The following is a 5,417-nucleotide window of genomic DNA, read 5'->3' as shown; positions in this document are numbered from 1 at the left end:
TCTTGTGGGATGTTAATCTTGGTTGGATAATTTGTCTTTTGAGGAGATTGTTTGTGGTTGACCCATAACCCTGGTTTTGAGAGGTTGTGATGATAGAAAGACTTAGGTAGTGTGTTGAGACATACCTGGTGAATCTTATACCTAGTTCCTTGATAAAGTGAGTATATTGATCGGTGGATTATGTGTGTTAAGTGTGAGTTGCCTATGTTACTAAGGTTATGGGACTTGACCTTGTTGCTTATACTTGGAAGTTTGGGTTGAGCTCGAGGTTAGCATCGTCGGTATACTTTTGTGAGTGTTGTGATGATTACATAAGAACCATGTTAGGCTAGAGTTGTTGCTAGTTTTGGAATCTCATTTGGGTATTCACTTTGTGGTAATGAGGATTAGTAGCCAGAGTTCTTGAGATGTAATTATAAGTTGGGATCGATAGATGTTGAGCTGAGATGAGTTAGATGTTTTGGGTGGTTGTCTCGTAATTTGGAGAATGTCGCCATCTATGCTTTAGGTTTCGAGGGTGTAACAAGACCTCTTTGGGATGATAGAATGTGCAAAAGAACTTTGGAATTTGGATTTTGATTTTGATTTAGATTGAGGGTTGTACCATTTTGAGAAACTCATAGTTGACACTAGTTAGATATGAGTATAGCTTTGTTAGAAACTTTGACCTTAATCTTGTGGAGGTTGTTTGTAGATGTTTGAGGATTTGGGGTGGTGAAATCGCACTTATAGTGGAGTACCTTGTTTCAGGGAATAGATTAGGATGAAGTAACATGAGTGTTTTGAGGAAATCCTTGGGAGTGTTGTGATTATAGATTTTGTTGTTAGGAAGTTTTCGGAACCGTTTAGGATGATGTTGTTGTTTGAGGTTTGAGTACCTGACGTTTTCTTGTTGTCTAATTTCCCTTCTTCTTTGACCATAAGTGTTACCGTTCATACCTCTTTTTCTCGCTTCATCTTGCTCCTCCCTTAAGTTTGATGCTAGTGACCTATAAAAACTCTACCTTTGACATTCTTATTGACTTGACTTCAATTCTTACCCTATGAAATTCATCATAGCTCTTTTGATTAGTTAAGTTTGAATCCTCTTAGCGTACTTTGTTTTTATGACGTCTAAGTTACTTTTCACTTCGTAGAACTTCTAAACTTTCAAGCTACCAGTTTTGATTCGTTGGTAAAAGTTGATGTTACTTTTGCAAAACCTTACCTATTTTAGAGGTTTGAAAATGAAAATTTGATTCAATTCCATATTTGTTCCTTGAGTATAGACTTCTTTAACATGATTTTAATTGCTAAACCTGAGATTCCTTTAAATTTTATACAATTCCCGTTAACTTTGATCTATTCAAAATTTTTTTTTGGTGAAAGTTTAATGTTATATTTTCAGGAATTTGACTCCCTTTTGAGTTTAAAAGTGAAACTTTTACCTCTATTTTGGCCTTTGGAAAAGAAAATTTGAGTGAATTACCTTTTTTCTTTTGATTTTAACGCTGATCGGATGTTAGAACTCGTTATTGGAGACGTTTAATAACTTGTTCTACGCTTGTCGACGAATGATTTTTGTTTTAAATTTGTCTTTGACTTGGAAAGTCAGCGTTCTTGTGTGGACGACAAGAGCAATTTCGTTCCGTGAATGAGACTTACACTTTTGAAAACTCTTCGTTAATGTTTTTGAAAGTGTTTTGATTTTGATTTATACAAATGATTTGCCTTTCGACTTGGTTCTGTCGGAAAATTTTAGTTGAAACTTTTGAAAGAATTTTAATTCTTACGATAAGTAACCTTTTAATGTTTTAGTCACCGACTTTAAAAGTTCAGCTTTATTTTATAACCTTTCTTTTCTACCTTCTAGTTTCGAGGACGAAACTTTTTAAAAGATGGGGTGATTGTAACACCCGCCAATTTCCCATTTTGACATTTAAAATTTATTAAACCGTTTAATCACTTTATTATATATTTTTGAATTATTCAATTTAATTAATTTTATGTCAAACACGATTTTTATAAACGTATTATATAAAAGCTCATTTTTATAAAAATACGTATTATTAAATATTATATTTGAGTCATAATTTATACAAGAATAAATATATACATATTTTTGGTCAGATAATAATAGTGACAATAATAATAATATTAGTTTCCGTCTTAAGATAAAATAGACTCGAGATATTATTCCGTCTAGCTATAGACCGTCACATTTCACTTTGTATCCGCTTTAATTCGGACCAATCCAATTCCTACACCACATACTCACACTCACCTACTCTCTAACTTAAAATGTATTATTATTATTATTATTATTATTATTATTATTATTATTATTATTATTATTATTATTATTATTATTATTATTATTATTATTATTATTATTATTATTATTATTATTATTATTATTATTATTATTATTATTATTATTATTATTATTATTATTATTATTATTATTATTATTATTATTATTATTATTATTATTATTATTATTATTATTATTATTATTATTATTATTATTATTATTATTATTATTATTATTATTATTATTATTATTATTATTATTATTATTATTATTATTATTATTATTATTATTATTATTATTATTATACCTCCTGTCCCCATCCCCTTTTCTTTCTTTCAAACACCATCAGCAAACAACTACATTTTACAGAAGCTTTTGGGACGCCATTTCTTTCGACCTTAAAAACCCAGATTCCGTCTCCATTTCTCAACCTTTTTCGCCAATCTTTACGCCATTAGCTTCCCCTTTCCTCCCTCCTTCTTTCAAGGTAAGAAAGTCTCGTTTTTGTGGTGGTTTCGTCTTTCGCCGTCTTATAAAAGTGTCGTCTTTTAGCTTATTTATCCCGTTTTCTTGCTCATTTGATGAAGGATTTGAAGACCCGGAGCAGTTAGAGTCGGAAATCGTGAGGTAACGGTGATAGGTTACTCGACAAAGTGTCGAAACTTCGCCCCTTGTACTCGGCTTTATACTCTTTTTGTCTTAAAGTTTGGTTCTTTTGCCTTCTCATATGTGTGGATGAATATGTAGATTTAGTAGTTCTTCTTCTTGTTTTTGGAATTTCTAATTTAACTAACAAAACATTTGCGATTGAGTTCATTTCTTTTCCTTATTATTGCTTAACTTGTGGGTTCTTTTTCGTGCTACTACATTGTAGCGTTCTTTCTATTGCGTATAGTTTAGAGCAGCTACTCCGTTTATTTGGTGTTCGTGTCCCAACTATGTGCAAAGTGCTCACTTTTGTCTTTGGAATAAGAGTATAGCCCCTTCAAAAAAATCAAGCTCTCTTAGTGAAATGCACATATCTCAAATTATAGAAGTCCACTTATATCTCGGAAACTCGACCACCGTGCAACCATATTCTATTCCATAATAAAGATATATTCATTTATTTTCTCCTTGGCGTGTCATTGCGAACAAATGTGTTTGAGCTGAAAAATTCTAGGACTAGAAATGTTGGTTGAATACGTAAACTATTGGACTTCCATCCCAAGTATATGTTGAATTTTCCCCCTCTTACATGTTCTCTTTTCGAGAGTATGATTTTGGGACGGATAAAATGGTGTCTTTCGGGACTATGTTTGGGGCGTGAGAGTGACTGATGTGGGACGGGTTTTCTATGCTTTTTTTTTTTGGGATTTGTTTTAATGTGTTGAGCAGACTGTTTGCGGATGGACCGATGAGGGATCTGTTTAGGACTGTTTTGGGACAGTTTTTGCCATGTATTTCTAGGTTGTTTTAAGACGGAAAGTGGACTGTTTTTGAGTCACTTTGTGCAGGTTGTTCATGGTTGTTCGTGGACTGTGGGGGCGGCTGGTTGTGCTGTGGCCACGGCCTGTTTTGCGTAGGTTGGGCACAGCTAACTGGCCTAGTCGTGGCTCGCCTGGCCTGGGCAGAGGCCTGGCTGGGTGCGGCCTTGGTCTCGCGTGGCTGTTTTGGTGTGTTGAGGGCTGCCCAAACTGTCATTTGAGGTTGTGTCATAGTTCGTTTGGCGCAATTTGGTTATTTGAAATATTTAATTTCCGTCTCATGCTTTATATAACGTAATCCGTTAAATATTGTTCTATATATATATACATATTCCTCTCACATGATCAAATTGTTGGGCTTCACATGTTTACATGTTTGAATTTTATATGAGTATCAAGTTGGGTCTAACATATCTTGTTTGTTGGGCTTAATGTGATCTAATTGTTGGACTCCTCATAATTTGTTTATTGGGCTCATAAATGAGTCACTTGGACTTGGTCACATTTTAACCCGTATATTTCATATAACGTAAATTATCATTATTACTTGTTATATTTTATTTAACCAGCATATTAAATTATGAAATGGAATATTTATTAATATGATACAAGTACGAGATATTTACTATGAGTACTGGTAAGAGTCATACTCTTGATAATTCCTTGTATTGTTCGGTTGTGAGAATCTTGGTCCTATCGGATACTAGGGGTGAGCTATAAGCCCTCTAGTTGCGATATGATCGTCGGGATTGATGTTCCCATCCGTACTCATGGTGAGATGCAAGACATAAGTATGAATGTGACATTAATAATCCCGTCACATGTGCATGAAAAGGTTAATATAAATAATTACTTGTAAGAGTCGTATTCTTGTAAAAATGCCATATTACCATCGTACGTGCTTGACATACATTTTGCCCTGCTTGTGCTGTTCTGGCAAGCATGGGTTTGACCTACTTGTGCTGTTCTGGCAATTACGGGTTTGGCCTACTTGTGCTGTTCTGGCAAGTGTGGTTTTGGGCCACTTGTGCTGTGCTGGCAAGTGAGTCTTATCTTAGTCTTTCCGCCACTTTCGTGCTGTTCTGGCGATTGGGGTACTCGGTCTCCATGAGTAGTCGAGTCTTGGGTGCGTGCTGTGCTGGCGCACGTCGAATCGGGATGTACACCCGAGAATCTGCAGATTTAGACTAGGATCGTATCATTATCGTAGTCCTACCCGGGGAAATTATAGTCTAAGAGTAGTAAATGTCTTGCATTATTTGGATGGTTACTTTGGTCATATCTCCTTGAAATACGTGCTCGTGGCTAAATGGTCGTGTCTGTTTCCTTGACTTCCTTCTCCATTTATTTATTGTTTCTTATGCCTTACTTGTTTATTCCATCATTTCTTTTATCCTTGTTGGTTTAAACACGTATGATCCCATGTTTAGTTATTATTCGATTCACTCATGTCTTATCTAATATGATTGTTTGCTTGTGTTCTTTGTTATGTTCGTTTCGACATATTGTGGCTGGGAGAACCTTGAGTTACTCCCCACCGATTGTATGCGTTCATGTTTACATGAATGACGGTGGTGAAGATGCTTACGTGGGAAAGACGTGTGGGCTAGCGAGAACTAAACCCTTGGACCTTAGTTTTCTAGTTAGAAACCCTTTAT

This window comes from Silene latifolia, chromosome Y (genome assembly GCF_048544455.1).
Source record: "Silene latifolia isolate original U9 population chromosome Y, ASM4854445v1, whole genome shotgun sequence".
NCBI lineage: Eukaryota > Viridiplantae > Streptophyta > Magnoliopsida > Caryophyllales > Caryophyllaceae > Silene > Silene latifolia.
This window is presented reverse-complemented; position numbering follows the sequence as displayed.